Source organism: Rattus norvegicus, chromosome X (genome assembly GCF_036323735.1).
Source record: "Rattus norvegicus strain BN/NHsdMcwi chromosome X, GRCr8, whole genome shotgun sequence".
Lineage (NCBI taxonomy): Eukaryota > Metazoa > Chordata > Mammalia > Rodentia > Muridae > Rattus > Rattus norvegicus.
In genome coordinates, this window is record NC_086039.1 from 104456608 (window position 1) to 104468633 (window position 12026).

General features: G+C 40.4%; 1 non-coding gene across 1 annotated transcript; it reads right to left on the reverse strand.

The window, feature by feature from the left end:
- Positions 1–11607: 11607 nt before the first annotated feature.
- On the reverse strand, positions 11608–11679 carry Trnaa-ugc (transfer RNA alanine (anticodon UGC)). The gene has a single exon. It is a non-coding gene; the product is annotated as a tRNA-Ala (tRNA).
- Positions 11680–12026: the final 347 nt, after the last annotated feature.

Genomic DNA, 12026 nt, shown 5'->3' on the forward strand with positions numbered 1-12026 from the left:
TGACAGCAGATGCTGGTGAGGATGTGGAGAAAGAGGAACACTCCTCCATTGTTGGTGGGATTGCAGACTGGTACACCATTCTGGAAATCAGTCTGGAGGTTCCTCAGAAAATTGGATATTGAACTACCTGAGGATCCAGCTATACCTCTCTTGGGCATATACCCAATAGATGCCCCAACATATAAAAAAGACACATGCTCCACTATGTTCATCACAGCCTTATTTATAATAGCCAGAAGCTGGAAAGAACCCAGATGCCCTTCAACAGAGGAATGGATACAGAAAATGTGGTACATCTACACAATGGAATATTACTCAGCTATCAAAAACAACGACTTTATGAAATTCGTAGGCTAATGGTTGGAACTGGAAAATATCATCCTGAGTGAGCTAACCCAATCACAGAAAGACATACATGGCATGCACTCATTGATAAGTGGCTATTAGCCCAAATGCTTCAATTACCCTAGATGCCTAGAACAAATGAAACTCAAGACAGATGAACAAAATGTGAATGCTTCACTCCTTCTTTAAAAGGGGAACAAGAATACCCTTGTCAGGGAATAGATAGGCAAAGATTAAAACAGAGATGAAGGAACACCCATTCAGAGCCTGCCCCACATGTGGCCCATACATATACAGCCATCCAATTAGACAAGTTGGATGAAGCAAAGAAGTGCTGAGCGACAGGAGCCGGATGTAGATCTCTCCTGAGAGACACAGACAGAATACAGCAAACACAGAGGCGAATGCCATCAGCAAACCACTGAACTGAGAATAGGACCCCCGTTGAAGGAATCGAGAAAGGACTGGAAGAGCTTGAAGGGGCTCAAGACACCATATGTACAACAATGCCAACCAACCAGAGCTTCCAGGGACTAAGCCACTACCTAAAGACTATACATGGACTGACCCTGGACTCTGACCTCACAGGTAGCAATGAATATACTAGTAAGAGCACCAGTGGAAGGGGAAGCCCTGGGTCCTTCTAACACAGAACCCCCAGTGAACTAGACTGTTGGGGGGAGGGCGGCAATTGGGGGAGGGTTGGGAGGGGAACACCCATAAGGAAGGGGAGGGGGGAGGGGGATGTTTGCCAGGAAACCGGGAAAGGGAATAACACTTGAAATGTATATAAGAAATACTCAAGTTAATAAAAAAAATTAAAAAAAAAGATATCATCGACTCAACTGTCAAAGATAATGTAAAGCGGAAAAAGCTACTGGTCCAAAACATACAGGAAATCCAGGACTCAATGAGGAGATCAAACCTAAGGATAATAGGTATAGAAGAGAGTGAAGACTCCCAGCTCAAAGGACCAGTAAATATCTTCAACAAAATCATAGAAGAAAACTTCCCTAACCTAAAGAAAGATACCCATAAGCCTACAAGAAGTCTACAGAACTCCAAATGGATTGGACCAGAAAAGAAACACCTCCCGTCACATAATTGTCAAAACACCAAACGCACAAAATAAAGAAAGAATATTAAAAGCAGTAAGGGAAAAAGGTCAAGTAACATATAAAGGCAGACCTATCAGAATCACACCAGAATTCTCGCCAGAAACTATGAAGGCCAGAAGATCCTGGACTGATGTCATACAGACCCTAAGAGAACACAAATGCCAGCCCAGGTTACTGTATCCAGCAAAACTCTCAATTAACATTGATGGAGAAACCAAGATATTCCATGACAAAACCAAATTTACACAATATCTTTCTACAAATCCAGCACTACAAAGGATAATAAATGGTAAAGCCCAACATAAGGAGGCAAGCTATACCCTAGAAGAAGCAAGAAACTAATCGTCTTGGCAACAAAAAAAAGAGAATGAAAGCACACAAACATAACCTCACATCCAAATATGAATATAACTGGAAGCAATAATCACTATTCCTTAATATCTCTCAACATCAGTGGACTCAACTCCCCAATAAAAAGACATAGATTAACAAAATGGATACTCAACGAGGACCCTGCATTCAGCTGCCTACAGGAAACCCACCACAGAGACAAAGACAGACACTACCTCAGAGTGAAAGTCTGTAAAAAACTTTCGAAGCAAATAGTCAGAAGCAAGCTGGATAGCCATTCTAATATCAAATAAAATCAATTTTCAACTAAAATTCATCAAAAAAGATAAGGAAGGACACTTCATATTCATCAAAGGAAAAATCCACCAAGATGAACTCTCAATCCTAAATATCTATGCCCCAAATACAAGGGCAACTACATACCTAAAAGAAACGTTACTAAAGCTCAAAACACACACTGCACCTCACACAATAATATTAGGAGATTTCAACACCCCACTCTCATCAATGGACAGATCATGGAAACAGAAATTAAACAGAGACATAGACAGACTAAGAGAAGTCATGAGCCAAATGGACTTAACAGATATTTATAGAACATTCTATCATAAAGCAAAAGGATATACATTCTTCTCAGCTCCTCATGGTAATTTCTCCAAAATTGACCATATAATTGGTCAAAAAACGGGCCTCAACAGGTACAGAAAGATAGAAATAATCCAATGCCTGCTATCAGACCACCACGGGCTAAAGCTGGTCTTCAATAACAATAACGGAAAAACGCCGACATATACGTGGAAGTTGATCAATGCTCTACTCAACGATAACCTGGTCAAGGAAGAAATAAAGAAAGAAATTAAAGACTTCTTAGAATTTAATGAAAATGAAGGTACAACATACCCAAACTTATGGGACACAATGAAAGCTGTGCTAAGAGGAAAACTCATAGCGCTGAGTGCCTGCAGAAAGAAACAGGAAAGAGCATATGTCACCAGCTTGACAGCACACCTACAAGCTCTAGAACAAAAAGAAGCAAATACACCCAAGAGGAGTAGAAGGCAGTAAATAATCAAACTCAGAGCTGAAATCAGCCAAGTAGAAACAAAAAGGACCACAGAAAGAATCAACAGAACCAAGAGTTGTTTCTTTGAGAAAATCAACAAGATAGATAAACCCTTAGCCAGACTAACGAGAGGACACAGAGAGTGTGTCCAAATTAACAAAATCAGAAATGAAAAGGGAGACATAACTACAGAATCAGAGGAAATTCAAAAAATCATCAGATCTTACTATAAAAGCCTATATTCAACATAACTTGAAAATCTGCAGGAAAAGGACAATTTCCTAGACCGATACCAGTTATCGAAGTTAAATCAGGAACAGAAAACCAGTTAAACAACCCCATAACTCCTAAGGAAATAGAAGCAGTCATTAAAGTTCTCCCAACCAAAAAGAGCCCAGGTCCAGACGGTTTTAGTGCAGATTTCTATCAAACCTTCATAGAAGACCTCATACCAATATTATCCAAACTATTCCACAAAATTGAAACAGATGGATCACTACCGAATTCCTTCTATGAAGCCACAATTACTCTTATACCTAAACCACACAAAGACCCAACAAAGAAAAAGAACTTCAGACCAATTTCCCTTATGATTATCGACGCAAAAATACTCAATAAAATTCTGGCAAACCGAATCCAAGAGCACATCAAAACAATCATCCACCATGATCAAGTAGGCTTCATCCCAGGCATGCAGGGATGGTTTAATATACAGAAAATCATCAACGTGATCCATTATATAAAGAAACTGAAAGAACAAAACCACATGATCATTTCATTAGATGCTGAGAAAGCATTTGACAAAATTCAACACCCCTTCATGATAAAAGTCCTGGAAAGAATAGGAATTCAAGGCCCATACCTATTCATAGTAAAAGCCATATACAGCAAACCAGTTGCTAACATTAAACTAAATGGAGAGAAACTTGAAGCAATCCCACTAAAATCAGGGATTAGACAAGGCTGCCCACTCTCTCCCTACTTATTAAATATAGTTCTTGAAGTTCTAGCCAGAGCAATCAGACAACAAAAGGAGGTCAAGGGGATACAGATCAGAAAAGAAGAAGTCAAACTATCACTTTTTGCAGATGATATGATAGTTTATTTAAGTGATCCCAAAAGTTCCACCAGAGAACTACTAAAGCTGATAAACAACTTCAGCAAAGTGGCTGGGTATAAAATTAACTCAAATAAATCAGTAGCCTTCCTCTACACAAAAGAGAAACAAGCCGAGAAAGAAATTAGGGAAACGACACCCTTCATAATAGATCCAAATAATATAAAGTACCTTGGTGTGACTTTAACCAAGTAAGTAAAAGATCTGTACAATAAGAACTTCAAGCCTCTGAAGAAAGAAATTGAAGACGACCTCAGAAGATGGAAAGATCTCCCATGCTCATGGATTGGCAGGATTAATATAGTAAAAATGGCCATTTTACCAAAAGCGATCTACAGATTAAATGCAATCCCCATCAAAATACCAATGCAATTCTTCAAAGAGTTAGAGAGAACAATTTGCAAATTCATCTAGAATAACAAAAAACACAGGACAGCTAAAACTGTCCTTAACAATAAAAGGACTTGGGGGTTGGGGATTTAGCTCAGTGGTAGAGCGCTTGCCTAGGAAGCGCAAGGCCCTGGGTTCGGTCCCCAGCTCCGAAAAAAAAAAAAAGAAAAGAAAAAAAACAATAAAAGGACTTCAGGGGGTATCACTATCACTATCCCTGACCTCAAGCAGTATTACAGAGCAATAGTGATAAAAACTGCATGGTATTGGTACAGAAACTGACAGATAGACCAATGGAATAGAATTGAAGGCCTTGAAATGAACCCACACACCTATGGTCCCTTGATTTTTCACAAAGGAGCCAAAACCATTCAATGGAAAAAAGATAGCATTTTCAGCAAATGGTGCTGGTTCAACTGGAGGTCAACATGTAGAAGAATGCAGATTGATCCATGTTTATCACCCTGTACAAAGTTTAAGTCCAGATGGATCAAAACCTCCACATCTAACCAATGCATTTTTGTAAATGTTTATTTGCACTGTGTGAGCCTGTGCATGTGTTCATGTGTGTGTGTGTGTTCATGTGTGTGTGTGTGTGTGTATTTGTGTGTGCTCATTGCATGTAGATGTTGACATTCAGGTGAAGGCCACAAGTATTCCTTAGGAGACTTAATCTATCACTTTTTGATTTATTCATTTGAGGAAACATCTCTCACAAACCTAAGAATTGACTGGAAGACAAATGGTCCCACCCAGTCACCATCTACAAGACTGTTGCTTATAATTGCATGTATCTCTATAGCCAGCATTTTGATTTGAAAGACTTTGTGGAACGGATAGTCCTAGAGTACAGGAATTGTTTTGGAAAGTCGTTAGGTGCAGCCTTTCATGATTGTGAGCAAAGTGATGCTCATGTCAGGAACGTATATTTGGTATGTTATATGCGTCAGACACTGTCAATAGGGCCACACAATGGCCATTTTCTCAAGACCGTCCAGGTGTTATCAGTGTGCCCATTTAAAGAATGGATTCATTTAGTAATCAAGTAATTATATGATAAAAGGGAGTTCAATATATCTCAGTAGATGCAGAAGCCAGGATCTACATGGGTGCATCTATGTGATACCTATATTTATATATGTTTTCATAGGTGATATATATATACGAAATGTGTTCATCATATGCATTGCATTGAAAGCTGAAATCACACTTCTATATATTATTTTGATATAGGGTCTTACTCTGTAGCCCTAAGTGCTCTAGAACTCATTATGCAGACTGACCTAAAACTTGCAACAGTTCAATCTCTCTCTCCCAAATCCTGGGATTGTGAGTTTCCTCAATCACACTTATCTTGAAATCACACTTGTAGGCAATGCCCTACTTCACTATTGTACCAAGTATGTGATTCTCAATTTCACGATTATTATTTAACACGATTTTGGAACTTTAATATGTGTGCATTTGTATGCATCATTTCATGTGCAGTCCGCATTTTTACCACCTCACATCTCTGTATTAGGAACTAAGACTTTTCCTAGGCAAGACACTACGTTTACTAAGAAGGTAATACTGGAGACATCAACACGCCCCAGGCAGCAGTCAAACTTATGTCAAAGGCCTGGGTGTAATAACTAAAAGCACAAGAGGGAAGTAGATCTCTGATTCCCACAAGTTGTTGTCTTTGTCCTCTGACCTCTAGCAATGTGCTCTGGCATATGAACTCTCTGCCCACAGTAAAATAGATAGATAGATAGATAGATAGATAGATAGATAGATAGATAGATAGATAGTTGACTAAATGAATAAATAAATGAGTAGATGGATCAATCAATCAATCAGTAAATGCAGTAACTGCTCTAAGAATTAATATTTGGATGGGAATGAAAGTTGGCGGTAGAGACACCACTTGGCAGACATTTGGAAGGTCTGGGGTCTGATATCCCCCACACAAAAAGAAGTCAATTAAAAAGCAACTGCAAATGATGAGTGTTGCACTATATACTACTTCAAAACAAATGGCCAATAAAGTAGATTTCCTGTGTCTGGGGGAAATTTCTCAGCGTCAGAGCGTAGGTTTTGCATGGGTTAGACCCTAGTTCATTCTCAAGACCCCAAAATTAGTACAGTGATATTCACAGCCCAGTAGAAGATTTTCTGCAACTGTGGGCATGAATTACGAACTTACAAACACAGGGACAGATCTGAAGCCAAATGACCATATATATGGATCATATAATAATGTATGTGGGGTACCAGGTACGATGGTGCCTGGCACTTCATCTGATGGCCTACAATGTATCCCCAGGACCCACATGACCTAAGCAGAGGAACACTCCTGAAAGTTGTCCTCTGGCATTGACATGTTAAGCAAACATATACATATATGGAAAGAATATAAATGGATATAACTAATTAGAAAGAAGGCAAAATTATTACCTCTTGATATAGAATGTAAAACTAATCCTTTACAAGTCATATACCTTATTTAAGGCATACGAATAATATCTTGAACACTTAAATACAAGCACATGTACCTAAGTATAAGTAGAAATCAGGGGGGAGTTATGACGTTAATGTTACAGGGAAAACTAAAATCAAAGTGCAATAAAAGTGTTTGAGCAAACAGTAATGCAGGTCTAAATTCACTAGGAAAATGTTAGCCATTCATGCCTACGTTAGAGTCATGCAACAGAGCATCGACTAAAGCTAAAATACAAGAAAGATAAGAAAAAGATATGAGAAGTGATTAAAGATGGTGGATGAAATTAACATGCCTTTCTGAATGCAAAAGCAAGTTGGGGAAATAATTATTTCAACAATGAAAAGACCTGTGTAATGTAACCTCAAGGGCAATCCCATAGGAAGACATAGAGAACTCCATTGTGATACAAGGTAACAATTTCAATATGGACATGGAACTTGTGTGATGACTGACTCCATGTGAGGCTAGTAGATCTTGGACACCAATGAGAATACAAATTAAGATTGTGGAGAATGTGAACATTGACGAAAACAGGCAGTTTATAGTCTGAGGCTAGAGTATTCCTACTATTGTTTTGAGACAAAGTCTCCTGTGCGGTCCTGACAGGCCTGGTTGAAGTCCTAGAGATGCAAATGTTTCTGCCTCCCATCCGCTGAGGTCTTAATGGCCTGTGCCGCCATGCCTGGCATAATTGAGCTATTTGTGCTCACATGCACTGTATTAATACTTCTTCTGTTGCAGTGATAAAATGGTGCAATGGACACAAACTAACAGGGAAGCAATTTTCTCAGACTCTGTTTGGGAGGAAGAGACATTTTAAAGTAGGGAGGACAAGGAAGGAGGCCGGTGTGTGAGCAAGAGCAGGAACACGACTGAGCACATTTGCATCCACACTCAAGAAGCACAGAGAACACCAGTGCATTGAGGCTATAAATGCCAACGCTCACCCAAGTGATGTACTTGCTCCAGCTAGGTACTCCCTGCTAAAAGTTCCTCCCCTCCAACAGAGCACCACCAAGCCACTATGGTTATGGTTCCCATGACTTCAGCATTAAGATATAGATGCACTCTGTTTTCCCATGCAAATCCTACAACTTCTTAGAAGAAATTGGAAAGCAAATTAGCACGCTGATTAACCATTTCTATAGAAATAAAAAGGGCCCATATTATATCATGAAGGAAATGTAGAAACAATGGTACTTGATGTGAAAACAGATTATGAACCTACAGTAGTGAGAGAGTGTGCTACATTGTCAAGATAAACAAGTACCTAGGCATGCTGGGATAAGCCCCAAATCCCAGCATTGGGAATCAGATGGAGGAGAGTCAGGACTTCAATGTCTTCGTTGGTTATATAGTGAGGTCCTGCAAGTGTGGAGTACACGACACCCACCATCTCAAAGAAGCAAAAGACACAAATATCAAAGGAACTCACCGAGTCCAGACACATTCTCACAAATACATGGGCGGCTGATTTCTTTAATGGTAGCCCCTAGCCTTGAGCCTGAAGTGCACCTCCCCTTACCTTTCCATGCCTCAGCAGTCCAGGAGACCCTGACCTGCCTTGTCTCTGCCTGCCAGGCAGACTTTATCCCTCTTTTATTCCCTCTGCTTCAGAGAGGTGGCAAATGGCTCCAGACACTGTATAGACCAGACTGCTACACATGTACGCTCGTCTCGTCGCAGTGTCCTAAGTTTGGGGGTTAAGACCTCTGCTGTGGTGCCTGTTTCCTCGGACAGCAGATGGTCAGGAAACATAATGGAAAGTACAATCAGCACATCTGAGAGTATGACTTACTGGAGTGTCATCGTGGTTTGGCTGGTAAAGCATTTGTTGCTCTGGAGAAAGGAGAGAATCATCTCCTAAGGATTGTTCTCTGATATCTACACATGACTGGTTTGCTAATGTCCTTAGTGTCCTATGTTACTGTAACTGATAACTCTAGCTCTTTCTTTCAGACTTAAATTACACTTATTGATGAATGTATGTGGCCAGTAAAGAACAAAGTTTCCCATTATGTTTCCCCGGAACTTTCTCAAACAAAGCCTCTTGAAATGGCAGAAGGAATCGCGGCTCACCTTCTGAGAATTGGTTTTGAAAATGAAGTGTTCCTGACGTGCTCTAGATTTAAATGTTTGTTTCCTGCCTAATGGCTCCATTAGGAAAGTTGTGGAAACTTAAACAGAACTGTAGGAGAAAGTATTTCCCTTCAGATTCTTCTGAGGGACTATATTATCCTACAGGGCTCTGAGATTCCTGTAGGCATGTGAGAACGCCTCTCCTCTGACAGACGTTCCCGCTCATATGTTATACTGTAGTTGTGTGTGTGTGTGTGTGTGTGTGTGTGTGTGTGTGTGTACATACATATATACATACATAGATACTCGGGTCAGGAATAGTTGCATCTGTCTTCCCTCCCTCAGAGAAATTCAAGTGCTCACCACTGGGAACACATAAGCTTGGCTACAGAGAATGCTCCCATCAGTATATCACCTATGTAGACATTTTAACAGAGTCCACAAAGACGTTGGTTTCCATGGCAACCACAACGCTCCAGTTCTCTGTTCAGTAACTAGGAACATTCTGCCCAATCCTCCCTTCTTTTCTCTCCAAGCAGAACTCATTGACCCTTGCTATCTGTCACCTGAGAAAGCCACCCACTAGGGAAACTGCCACCAGCTTGAAAGCAGAGCTTCACTCAAGCTCAGAACAAAACAATCCTGGAGGCACATCCACACTGTACTCACCAGACTATTAAAACCTCAGGGAAATAACTGGATTATTGATGACCATTGTCCTTATGGTCCTAGATGAACGCTTTAACCAGTAATTACCTATGCATATATGCTCTCCCAGCAAAAAATTAAAGCCTGGATATCTTGTGAAGAAACAAAACCAGAACACAAAAAGGACCCCCGAGATGCTGGGAGTCGAACCCAGGTCCACTAGAACAGAAGGCAGTCGCTCTACTGCTGAGCTACATCATCAAGGGTAACAGTCCTTCCATCACAGTCCATATAAACCTAGGGAGACTGAAGCAACATGGCTACAGCTACAGGGAGCTGCAACACTTTTACAACATGCCGGCATCTGCATCTCTTCACTGCCTGCAATTAATAATTTCAAATCAAGTGCTGCTATGGGATTTCTTATGAAAAAAGAAAATATACTCAACAAAACCAAAGTAATAGTATTAAGAACAAGAAGTCTTTTTTCAAACAAATTAGAAAAACGTTTATAGAAAAATGACAACAGGTACAAAAAGGTTAAGCCAATGCAAGGAACGCTCTCCGGCTTCAGACCTGCTCACTTCCAACTTACCAATTACCTTAAAAATCCACCCCCTCACTCCATCCCCCACTGACACGAAGAAATGAGTTTTGGGCCTTTCCCTGTTTCTGGTTACTCCCCATAGTTATATAATGGCTTAGTAATGGTTTTGTGAAGTCTTCATTTTTCTGGACTCAGGGTATACTGGCTCGCTTAAGGATCTCTTGCCTTTTTTTGCTCTGACTGCGTCCCTCTGTGTGATCCTCTGTGGGCTATACTGGGTGTAAGTCACAGGACCTTGTATGTTCTACAGAAATGTTCTAAAACTGAGCTAAATTTCCAGCCTCCCTGTGTAACTTTAACACCAGAGTGAACAGGATTCCCCCTCCGGGTCACCGACATACTTTATGACTCTTTTATGTACCTTATCTATGTCTCATTTTACACATAAAAAGGTAATGTTCATTCCCTCGCGTGACATGGTTCGTCAGTGAGAATGTATGTGTTCTACACACAGCCCGTTATCGGTGTATAAACTTGTATGCAAGCATTTTATTTGACCTAACACTAGGTGTTAGAGTTCGTAACTTTTAACATCTACACCTGATCGGATAAGTAGAGATATTAATATGATTATTCCTATCAACACAAATATTTATGTAATGTTTTGATATCTAGGCTTGCTTCAAATTTAACTCAGATTTACAGTACAGCTGAACAGTACCTGTGTTTTATTTTCTGTATAAAATAAAACTCAAACTTTTAAAAATAAAAGAAATCATAAGTTCTTCAAAACATGGCAGACCCACAATGAATTGTCAGTATCATGTCAAATTAATAATAATGAGTGACTGCAGGGTATGTCCGGTCTGGCATAGGTTGGGAAGATGGCATTGAGAGTTTGGGTAGAGTGAGGCTGCGGCTGTGGTCATGAATGGGTGCCTCCAGTGGGCTTCAGTTACTGACATGTCTGAGACTCAGTCTCTGGGGCTCCCTGACAAGGGTTGAAGTTATTTCTTCAGCAAGCAAATGTGAGTTTGGAAAAGCACCGAGGAAGGATGAACCTTGAAGATCAAACACAGGGTCAAGGGGGGAAACATAGAAGAAAGTGTCTTGATCCTGTCCCTGAAACAGACTTTTCTCCTACCCAGTATCCTCCCTTATTTCTCTCAAAGCAGAAGTCATTCTTCCTTGACGTCGTTCACCCGAGAAAGCATACCCACTAGGAAACTGCCAGCAGCATGAAGGCAGAAGCTGTGAGGAAACATAATCCCAGAGCGATGACCACGCTGTACTCCCCAGACTAAGAGGTCTCCATGGGAACATCTTCAAGGTTAGAGTGGAATATTGTTGTCACCGTTATAGATGAGCACTTTGACCATACGCCCCAGACTACGGAGGTCTTTACTGACACGTCTTCTAGATCCTGTCTAGAAACTGATCCTGAAGAGAAAAAAACAAAAAGCTTGGAGAGGCCGGGAATCGAACCCGGGACAACATACATGCAAGGTATGCGCTCTACCACTGAGCTACCACTCAAAGCCTCTCTGCAGAACTCTTTCCAGCCTATATGAACTTACAGTCTGAAGCTACTTTTTATAGTGCCTGAAGATATTTATATCACATATTTGTATATCATTATCGACAATTTTTATGTCATCACTTCTATGGGAAAAGAATCGATTTCCAATGCAAACAAAACAAGAAAAGAACCACAAGAAATTTGTGCTCTCCAAAACATGGCAGACCTACATCACTTGGGACTATTGTGCTAAATTCGTTAGAATGTGCTTCTGAAGGATTAGGAACATCAGGCAATATTGAAGCAGGGATTGGGTAGATGGCATTCTGAGGTTGGGTACAGCGAGTCTACGGTTGCCTTTAGT